The sequence below is a fragment of the Protopterus annectens genome, chromosome 11.part0 (assembly GCF_019279795.1).
Source record: "Protopterus annectens isolate FY-2018-M chromosome 11.part0, PAN1.0, whole genome shotgun sequence".
NCBI lineage: Eukaryota > Metazoa > Chordata > Ceratodontiformes > Protopteridae > Protopterus > Protopterus annectens.
This window is the reverse complement of record NC_056745.1, coordinates 1540095772-1540108028: the sequence shown is the minus strand read 5'-3', so window position 1 is coordinate 1540108028 and position 12257 is coordinate 1540095772.

Below are 12257 nucleotides of genomic sequence, written 5' to 3'. Positions count from 1 at the left end.
CAATAAACTAGGCCTGGTCATTACCAACATGGGAAATCCATACTCCGCACCTATGGTCACACCCTCGTTGGTCAGGTCTGACCATAAGCTAATCACCCTTGACATCCACACCCCCCCACCTCCCAGTAAGGAAACCTCTGTAAAAACTTCTCCAAAGCCAAGTTCATGCTAATCAAGTCAGAAGTGACAAACCTCATGACATGCATGCAGATGGGAACTGAAAGTTTGACTGCTGAATCCTACACTAAGGCAGTGCATGAGCACATCCATTTGTGCATGAATCATGCCATCCCAAATAGAACCAAGATGCTCTCCTCCAAAAAAAGGAAGGCAATCTGGTGGTCCCCTGCCATAAACAAACTTTACAGCAAAAGGAGCAGAAAAGAGGAAAATCCCAGGATGCAAAAAAACTCCCTTAACAGCCTCAGTAAGAAGCTGAGATCCCGCATAAAATTCTCCAAAGCTAGTTACGAAAAAAAAAAAAAAATTGCCAAAGATTCCAGAAACAACCACAAGGCATTTTATAGCTATGTCAAGAATCTAAATGGCAATGCTCAGATCTGCTCTGAGCTACAACAGAATGGCATTAAATATACTGATCCCCAGGATATTGTCAATATCCTGGCAGATCGATTCAGTGCCAACTTCACCCCCCTCTCACCCCCTAAAGGGCCCATCTCAATACCAAAAGATTGCCAAATTCCAGTAATAATGACCACACAGGTAAAAACCGTACTCTCCAAAGCTAAAAATACAGCATCCATGGGACCAGATGACATCCTGGGCTGTGTACTACATGAACTACAAAATGAACTGGCACCTCACTTAAGTGTCATGTTTAATCATAGCCTCACCTCAGGCTTCATGCCCACTGAGTGACGCACAGTTACAGTTATCCCACTCAACAAAGAGGGATCGACCTTGGATCCTGGGACTACCACCCCATCAGTTTGATGAGCTGGATCTGCAAGGCCATGGAATGCATTCGAGGGTAAGGTGGTCCACACAGCCTATCTGGACCTTGGCAAGACCTTTGACACCATCCCTCACTCTGGGATCATAGATAAACTTACTAAGCTGGGCTTTAATCCCTATGTCACTTGATGGGTTGCCAACTGGCTTACTGGCAGAACCCACATTGTAAAAGTAGCCAGCTCCAAATACAGCTCCAGACAAGTGACAAGTGGAGTACCTCAGGGTTCAGTCCTGGGACCACTCTTGTTTGCCATCTACTTCTCTGAAGTACAGGCCAACACTAAGGGACTCTGGCTAGCAAAGTTTGCAGATTACTGCAAACTGGGAGCCATTACATAATCCCCAAATGATGTGGATATTCCACAAAAGGGCCTTACAGAAACAGATGCTTGGTGCCAGAGCCATGAGCTCAAGCTCAATGCCAAGAAATGTATAGTTATCCCCTTTGGGAAAAAACATGTACCTGTGAATTACCACATAGGTTGTAGTACACTAAACACTGAAAGTGTAATAAGAGACTCAGGGACACAGGTGGACAGTTTTCTCACCTTCGATAACCACATCACCACAACAGTCAGGAAATCCTTCTATGTGGCACACCTCATCACTAAGGGCTTTTCATCCAGAAAAAAGGAGGTTGTTGTCCCACTGTACTCATCCCTCATTAAACCCAGTATAGAATACAATGCCCCATTTGGTATGTACCTCTCAAGACATCTGCAACAACTGGAAAGGCCACAAAATTATCTCACTAAAAGAATCACAGGACTAAAGCAGATGCCCTATGCTGACTGTCTAAAAGAACTTCAGCTATACTCTGTCGCATATCATCTACTCAAAGGCGAACTCTGCTTAACATACAAGACCATGTCAAACCCAGAGCTGTTGGACGTGCTACACTTAAAGAAATCCCCATCCCTCAGAGCCACATGCTCCAGGGATCTAAACCTTGTCATCACAATGAACAAAACATGCTGGAGGGATAGGTTCCTGACCCAGAGACTCCCCAGACTCTGGAATAGACTGCCCATACATGTCAAGCAGAGCACCTCCTTGGACCACTTCAAAAGGAACCTTGATGATTGGATGGGAGAAAGGAAATTCACCCTGGGGATCATGTCAGTCGCCCTGCTAGACAGGGGTCCAGGGAAGTAAATATTGTGGGATGAAATAGCCAGGGAATTGTTATGGCTAGGCTTGTACAGGCCCTACAGTCGATAGCCTAGTACCAACCTATGAACAAGGGCTTTGGCATTTATTAAGGTCTGGAATCTTTGACTATGCCCAGGTTTTATGGTATAGGAGCCCAATTAATTAAAGAACAGTTGAAATACTTAGCCAGTGTTAAAGCCAATTATCTTCTCTTTGTATCTGGACATCATTCCTGGTGAGGGTAGGACTCCACTCAGAGACAGAATCTTGTGTGCATTTGACACTTGCATACTGAGCTTCAGTATGTTTCTCTATACATCCTTCTGCATTAAGCACATCAGGTCTTTCACACATTAATGAACCACTATTAGGTCATAGTCATATTTGGACTGTTTAAGGGAACTGTAGGGTCCTCTTGACATTATGGATCCTGGCACTAGAATGCAATCTGTCAGGCTATCTTTGTCCAGTGTAGTGAGTGCAGAGTCAGTGTTCTTGATGGTGAAGTAACCAGTTCCTAAAATATTTCTGCTTGGATGCACAGACTTAGTGCAGCTAGAAGGTTTGCAGTATCCAGCCTCTTAACTCAATTAATTATGCACATGGTGCAGCTCTGGCTGCAGCTTGATGGTGTGGAACTTTAATATTTATTCTTGGGGACTTGTTATGCACATGGTGCAGCTCTGGCTGCAGCTTGATGCTGTAGAACTTTAATCTTTATTCTTGGAGACTTCCGGATAGATTTATTTAGAACCTTAGTATATGTTGGTTTAATGTAAGTTTGTGGAAGTATGGGTGAGTTTATGTGTTGTTTACTGACTGTCACTGTAATTGAAAGAGTGGCCTCCAGATTATATAGATTAATACACCTCTCATGAATTATGCCATGTTGGACCAATAGTTGCTGGTTGTCAGTGAGCATTAGGCAGTTCCTGCACTCTGTCATAAGAGCCATTGCAAGGAGACCAGCAACAATATGGACAAAGGTAATACTGGACATCCATCTTTGCCAGGTAGGTCATACTAAATTAAATTTTCAGTAAGCAGAGATGATACACTGGATAGATAAACCATGCTGGAAAGGAGATACATCATACAAGTTATCAAAGGTTATAGGCTCATAGGTAAGTACTAGGCTAGCTGCCCTTATGGGTCATTTTAAGCCTAGCCAATTTCCCTCAGAAAGAATCAAACCCTATACCTCTTAAAAAAAAACAGCTAATAGATCTCATCACACCAGAAAGGAACTCCTAATGAGGATCAAACCCTGTAGCTTTTGACTGTGAGGTAAATATGTAACTATTATACCACCCCCAATCCTAATACCACTTCCCAACACTGAGGGTTGGTTTGGTAACTGTCACATTTACTCTCTCCCTGGCCTTTTGGCTTATTGGTACATATTGGCTAAACCTGGAGTCACACGGATGGCCTCAGTCTTTAACTTGAAGGCATGGTGGAGTGCAGCTGAACTCATTAACCAATAAGCTGCAAGGTGCATTATGGCCCTTATGGGCCTTATGGGCCCAGCATATGCAGATCAATAATCAGTTTACTTCACAGTTTAAAAACAGTCTTCTAGCTTTGATCAGAAGATTACTGTGAGGTGCCTAGATGGACCATTTTAATAGGACATGGAATGGCAGCTTATATTGACTTACAATGGACAGGTTTCCAGAGTATGAAAAATATATTTGTAGACTAAAAGCCACAGATATGTGATACATTCTATGACTGGCCAGACCACTTTCGATTTCTGGGCTGTAACGGGCACATTTTTCTCAAGCTGCTGTAGACTGTGGGGTCACAGTAGGTCACACTGTGGTGTTTACAAACATACTTTATATCTCTAATGAAAGAATCATTTGGCATTCAATCACTAAGTATTTAGTTGCCACGAAGCCTGAATTTTATCTGCTATCCTCAGTTAGCCCGGGCTCTCAAATAGACTTCACTTGATGAATTGTGAAGAACCATTTGTGGCTGCATTCTGAAATATAATGGGATAACAAACCAAACAAACCAAAACCAAAAACTAAAACTTTAAAGGTTTATAAAGCTCCATATAAACAAAACATAGGTAAAATACATTATAGCAGTTGGGAAAGTGTTTAGCTTGTTGAAAGTCGAATCCCTTGAGACTCAGCTCAATGTGGATCACCCCTTTCCTCACATTACTGCAACTGTAGAGCTTGTTTATATAAATCAGACAATGGGGTGTGAATTTGACCCCAAAGCAATTTATTGTACTGATTTTGGAGGAGCTTAATCTCACTGATGAGTTCAGTAACAAGGAGCTGTCATGACTTCTAATAACTGATTGTTATGTTTTTCACATTTGTTTATTGAATGAATTAATTACTCTAGCAAAGTTGGAATTATTAACTCATTTTCTCCCATACTGAGAAAAATCTTGAGAAAAGCTTTGCTGCACAGACCTAAAAACAATATATCAAGGTTGGTATTCAACATAACAATTAGATTTTTGATATGAGAAGAAAGCTGAGAAACTCAGCAGTAACCCACACAGACAATGGAGAGTATGCAAACTTTTTTCATACATCTGATGGCTGGGATCAAGCCTCAGATCCTGGAATTGAGTAACAACAACACTGACACTGCCATGCTATTGTAAGTGCCCTGTGAAACTTATGGGCCGTAACTTACAAACAGTTGTAACCATACATTGATAAATGGTGGTCACTGCAATGGCAAATTACCCATTCCCCTGAAGTACATCATCATGCAATGGATTATATTAAATAACCATGCCAGGAAGCACATTTTCTTACATCAGGGAAGTGGGAGCCATTCCCTATAAAAATGCCTAATTTTAAAACAGTCTAAGTGTCATTTGAGGAAAAAGTTCTATGCCTGATGGTTAACATACCTCTATTTCTGCAGTTCAGTAATAACAACTCCTTTTGATAATTGTGTATATTTTATACATTTTAAGGAATTATTTGATTATAGCTCTATATCAGTTTTAAAATTCTTACTTTTATGACACTGCATTTGTACATTTATCTGTAGCATTAAACAAATTATCAGAGTCTAAGGGAGAGATGGAAAAGCTTATAAAAGGTCACGGAAGGTAAGAATGTCCTAAAATTGCTTATTGCAACTCACAAAATTGTTGATCATTGAGCATAAATATGTCACCTTGTTGTTCAGCAGTTCCCAGTTGTATAGCATGGGATCAAAAAAGACATTTAAGTAATGCTGCACCACAGTTCTGACAGCTAAGCAGCTTCACACCACATGTCAAGATTTCTGGTTCTCCCAAATTTCATGTCATGGGTGCTTTAATGATACAGTATTTGTGTAATAGATGCTGCTTTGTGTAGCTGTAATCACTTCTTAGTTATCTGGTTTTCATTGTTTTTTCAGTAATTTGTATATCTTCCACCTTATGAAATGATTTGTTGTGCATAGTTTGGTTTCTAGGGGCAAAGGCATGCTACGTTACTTATGGTTTCACTAATAAATCTTGCAGCTTATCCCACCATCCCAAACTGACAAATTAGTTGCCTATGCAGAATCAGTTTGAAGCTGTCTTTCTTGGTTGTACTTTGTGCTTATGCATTCAGTGGGTCAGCTGGACACAAACTAATGGTCATGTAATCAGAGACTTTATTGAAATCAGCCCTTGCTTTCCCAGTCTGGAAACATTGTGCTAGCTCAGTCCAGTGAAACTGCTGCATCTCAGCTGCACACATTTTCAGATCAGGGAGCAGCGCTGGACACAAGGTTAGCCTGCTATTGCTCTGGCCATTTTAATTTACTTTGAATCCAGTTAAAACAGCTTTTAATGACACAGTGGAGATTTTGGACAGCTCATGCTGAACTGGAGACTTGACAGTTCATGCTGTTTCTGTAGATACAGCTGCTTAGTTTTCTTATTGATAGGATACGCTGTTAAATTAAATATGTGCATATGATTAAGTTATCAATGATAAGCTGAGACAGCATCTATTATTGTCAGTTGTTCTTATTTGAAATTCACACACTGTAATGCTGTATAGAATAGTGAATAGGGAAGGTTTTGTTATATGTGGGGTGATGGGCAATGTGGAATGTCTGACAGATTTTTGATACTTTTACTGCAGGACTTCTACATGGAAACGTATGATGTGCAACACTATACCAAGTTGCTATAAGCTCGTCCTAAAGTGTTCAATAAAGATATGTTTTTAAAACAAAGTACCGATATAAACCCAGCTGCATACTTAATCATTGACCAGCTTTGACATTCTGAATGCCTTTATCCATTTTAAGTAAGTAGCGAGGTTCAGAAATGACCTACATCAGCATAACTTTTCTCAGGACCTAATGCATTATACTTCAAAGACAGAATGAAATGAACTGACAGTTTTGACATCTGTAGATGCCCATCAGCTTGAATACTTATGCTGAAAGTTGAGAACTGCTATGATTTATTAGCTAAATACATACTTTTCTGGCTTAGGTTCTAAGCTTTCATGTAAAGTGGGTGTGTTAAATATGTAGTAGCAAAAGTATAGCACAGTGTCTTTTTATCCACAGCTATATGTGACTTTAATATTTAGAGAAAAGCAGCTGAAAAAAAGTGAAAGTAACTGCTGGAAATGAGCCAGTCCCTTGATGGAAATGTCATGACAGAGTGCAAATAATCTCCTCATCTTGGCTATATAGCCTGAAATATGATTGCTACTTTCAACGAGACAGTAGGAAAAATGTGACAGTACCCAGTGATGGATCCCAGAACAAAGAAGAATTATCTTCAAGGCATGTCATTCTTATACAATGTATCAGTGCAGCAGCAGTACAATGACACATTGATTCAATCATACGAAAGGCAATGGATGTCTACAGAGTATTGGAATAGCATTGTGACTGTCAATTAATTTCCTTATTGGGTTTCAAAATAGAAGTGTTTTAGTACACGTAGTCACTGGACTGTACTACACATATTCTGAGAAACAAAGGAGAACACAGGGGAGCTTGCTTGCTGTCAGAATAATTAGAGTTCTAGTGCAGGATTATTTCATTTTCATTTCTGAAGCAAGAGGATCAACTCAATGAATGTAGTGAAAAGTGTTTTAATGTATGAATAATATTGAAACAAAAGGTGGTAAGCGCTAGCTCTAACTAAATAGTTCACTCTAAATAAGTAAAATATATACATAGATCCAATAATAATAGTAGAGAAAATTAAATGCTGCTCACGCAATTACATTAATCATTCAACAAAATGTTTTCCTGGCATTGTTTTTGTTGTGTCTTTCGGCTTTTCCCGAATAGGGGTCGCCACAGTGGAACTCTGGTCCGCTAATGACTGGCAGTAGATTTTTACGTGCCGAGTTGCTGTCCCTGATGCACATCCTTCAACGAAGGTGCGCCCATTCACGCATGTCTCCACACAGAAGATGCTCTAGCTGAGAATTGAACAGGACAACGTCTTACTGTGAGGCGACAACACTACCGCAGCACCACCATTTTCCTGGCATTATTAGTTAAAATTGTTGAAAATATGTAATTGTATTCCTTTGCTCTGACCACTTGTTCTGTTTTGCCCCTTTGCTAGGTTCATGGGTTAGCACTAGGCTAACTGCACTGAATGGTCAATTTAAGCCTAGCCAATAACCTGAGGTCAGATTTAAAACCCTGTATCTTGCATCTATAGGGTGAAGACCTTAACCACTATGCCAAACCCACCTGACAATTGCTGCATAGCTGCTGAGGTTTGAACTCAGGACTTCATACATGCAAATCACCAAGATAGATCCCTGTGGGTTCTTGTCTGGGCAACTCATTATACAGTGGCCTAGTGTTTCAGGTTTTACTGTTTGTACTTGTGTGAAACATGGTCTGGAGAAATAAAGGAGAAATAAAGGGTCAGCACTATAGAATCTCAACTCATTATCCTCACATTTCAAGTGTCTAGAAAGTGAGGCATTACAAACAATGGCATTTTCAATATAAAAAGCCCCTTCACACTGACTTTAACCATTATGTACAGGCAAGAACTGCAGATGTTTCTAGCACTTTTACAAATAAATCAAACACATTCTAGCCTGCATCATATAAAAGGCAAAATAGTTGTGTAGGTTTCCACATGTTTAGTTGTTCTAGCACCATGAGACTTAACAAGAAATGATAACTAACAGGTACAAGAAAATAAAAGAAACAATAAGGAATGCTGTGTGTCAGAAGCATAGCTAGTTCAATTAGTGCCCTGTGCCAGTGCTATGAACCAGCAGCCCACCCCCTCATCTTTCTCATATTTTCAAGTGAAGAGCAAAAAAAGTGATCAGCTTATTACAGTTGGATCTACGCACCACCCCCACCAGCAAAAAAAAAAAAAAAGAGAGCTTGTCCTTCTACTGGCACACCAACCAGGTGGTCAATGCATGACACCCCCTCCCTCCACCCCAGCCATTCAGGTTCCATTTTTGTGCCCTGCTTCCAACCCTCCTTTTAACATAACATATTTTGTTTTTTAAAACTGTTACCACAGTTTATAACCTGCCTGCACAAAGTGCTACAACACTCATGTTCAAGTTTTTTTTTCTTTTTAAACTGTAGTACACTGCTTGCTACAGATGTAACAAACAGTTGCTACAGTGTATACCCTGTCTGCATGGAACACTACAGTGCTCAGGTTTTAGTTAAAAAAAGGATTTTTGTTTTACTTATAAACTGTATCAAACTATTTGCTACAATGTAGCAATCAGTTGCTATAGTTTACATCACACATGGAGTGCTACAGGTTTCAGGTTTGACTGCAAATGCAATGCCAGCATTTAAAAAGAGGTAATACATTAAAGAGCGATTAGGAGCAGCTGAATGTCCTCCTCAACACTTTGTTCCCAGGACTGTTGCCCTTCTTGCCCTTCCCTAGCTACACTGGCACTGTGTGTAGCCAATAAGGAAGTTTGCAAAGAGAACAAATGAGAACAAAATATTTTACATCTGAAATAACACATTGCTGGAAGTGGTAAATGCACATCGGACTAATGCACTGATTTCTGATTATTATGATTACAGAAATAGCTGATTCATGAAGAAGACATTTTCATTTTTAACAATATGTTTTGCTGAAGAGAAGTTTAGATCTGCAGTCTTCTAAATGGCCTAAACTGGCTAACCATTACTGATTGGTGCTTTTATCCTCTATGTACCTTAATATATAAAATTGTAAATGATGGCCTCTGAAAACTCCCAATCATGAAATGGTCCTTCAACCTCAGAAATTCCCAGGAGAGCTGTATGACATTGTACTTTATAAAAACTGTAAAATAACTGTATAACAAATTTCAAAAATTTTGCAACTATGCAAATTTAATAGCATATAATATCTGGAGTGTAAAACTTACTTTTACTTGCACTGTTTATTGCCTCAGAGACTGGGTTATGGCTTAAAAGGGTCTCTGGATCAGTCCACCTATGTGGTTACCTGGAAAAGTCCAAAAGCCTAAGAAAACACTAATGTTACAGGGCAAGTGTCAGTGTAGAGTAAGAACTTGTCAGAACAAAAAAAAAAAACTAAACAAAGAAAGCAGGCTTGTGAAAAGTAAGGCAATATGACTTTCATGGGAGTCACATTATAGAAATATGCTTCTAAAATGGTTCCCAAGCTTTAGCTCCCAAAAAACTGGAACCATAGCTGCTTTCTTGGTGTAACCCCAGCAGTTAGTTCATCTCTCTATTATCTTTATTGCACTTAGTACCATCCTACCTGCCTGCCTACCTCTCCTCTGTTTTTCTCTGTCTCTTTCTTTCTCAACTGCATTATCTTCATCTTGCCTTCAGAAGTAACACATCTCTTTTAATGTATACCTTTCATTTCTATTAAACCATTCTTTTCTGCTTATTTTTCATTGGAGGCAAAAATACAAATTCTACATACCAGGTACAGATGCATCTTTTCAAATATTGAAGTAATACTGCACTATGTGTGTATATGTACTGTATATACTATTAGTAGATAGTATAATACATTTTGGCAGCAACTTATTAAATTCATACCTCTCAACTGTCCATATTTTAGCAGAAGGTCCACATTTTTACCTTGCATTTTTGGTCTGTTTATCATAACATTTGTGGTTTTCTAGCAAATCATCGAGGATTGAAATCAGTAATTAGTGACAAAAATTTGATTTTCAGATTTTCATCCTTCAGAAAATAATTCAGAAAATTCATACCAATACAAAACATATTATTGTAGCAACTTTAAAAGTTTGTAAGAGCAATATTTAATGTCTGTCTCTGTTCTCGTGCCTTTATCACCATTAGTTTTGTCTTTGTCCAGATTTCTTATGTTGTGTATGATTATTCTCCAACTACACCCTTCCCCAAATTTAATAAACTCCAAATAGGTTCTGCACAGAGCCTACACAGTATGGGCAGGATTCACAAAGCCTCCGTATAAGAGTTACAAGGCTTACACGGAGGCTGCAGTTAAACAGTGTGACGTCAGCATGTCATGCATATGCATGAGGGCATGCTGAATCACACCTAAGGCTTACACGGTCCATGGAAGACAGTAGGGGGCATGTCCATAGGCCGAGCCCTGAAAACGAACATGCCCCCAGAAGAGTAAAAGTCCCGAAAGTAAACCCCCATGACAGAGTCCATGGAAATGTGAATAAACACAACACAACACATGCCCCCACAGACTATGAACATAAAATATATAAATGAACATGTTATATATTTTTTTTAAATTGTAAAGATGTTTGCCCATGAGTGCTGCTTATGCTGGCGTGCGCTTAGCCACAGTTAGCAGTCAGTGGAAAAGCATATAAGAACTAAATATGCAAAGTAAGCCAAAAAGCAATAGCGTAGCAGTAGAGACTTCGGCTGAAGAGCAGACAGTCATGGTTTGAGCCCCCACAACATCAATTTTTATCTTTAGTGAAATAAGCACAAAACAAGTCCCTGACATATATGTACACATATACAATTATATTTTATGTAAAATGTAATGAAATGGGCCATTTATTTTGAAGAAATGTGAGATAACAAAATAATAAAAAATGCCAGATGTGCCTATAGCTGAGCTACAGTTTAGCAAGTTGAGTGCATCTGCCCGTAGGTGAGCAGTGGTTTAACAGGTGTAAAATGAGTGCCTGAAGGTGCGCAGTGGTTTAACAGGTGCAAAATGAGTTCCCATAGGTGAGCAGTGGTTTAACAGGTGCAAAATGAGTGCCCGTAGGTGAGCAGTGGTTTAACACACTGAAACTGTGTGCCCCTAGCTGAGCGTAATATGCGTGCTGACAGCCAAATGAAGCGTAAACCAGCGTGACCCATTTGCGCGGAGCTGCACACCGCGCCAACAAGCTAACCAATGGGCAACGTTGAGCAAACTGTAACAAAACTGCCTTTACACAGACACACCTCCTAGCCTGTGTAGACAGTCATAAAATATAAAAAGCAGTGGCCAGGTTCGAACCCAGAATACCATGCACCATAGTCAAGGTACTGAACCACTTAGCCATGACAGCTGTACTTAGAAATGCAGTAATAGCAAATATATAGGAACAAATAGAAAGAGGAGCATGACAAAGCATGTTTTGTGAAGCTGATACAATTCCAAAATGGCCAATCACAGATAAGTGCCGGAAAAACGGCATATATAAGCCCCATAGGTGGGAATACACAGCATAACCGATTGTAGAACTAACTTGCAGCCAGAATGTCAGGTGTAGGTGAGGGTAGTTGCTTTCGAGCACAGAGGTGGGGCATTGAGGAGTCCAAATATATGGTTTGGCTCCTTGTCCACAATAATGAGGCCCAACTTATGCAGTGCCAGGTCCTGTGGGGAGCATATAGGGCTGAGGCGTGGGACCGGTTGGCTCATGATCTTACCAGTGCCACAGGGATACCAAGGACTGGTGAGCAGGTCCGTCACCACCATGTGGACCTGAAGAGATGGAAGCAGGACCAACTGAACCGTTGGATCCAGGAGGCCCGGCAAATGCCCAACGCCCCACTACTGAGTAAGTTACATCTAATTATTTATGTAAGAAATTAACCTAGCTGATATTATGGAGATGTGTATTCCAATATTACTTTATTTATATTACAGCTGCAGGTGTCTGTTCTGCGAACCGTAGAGCCTATGGCGATAGGCTGGTGCGGTTGTG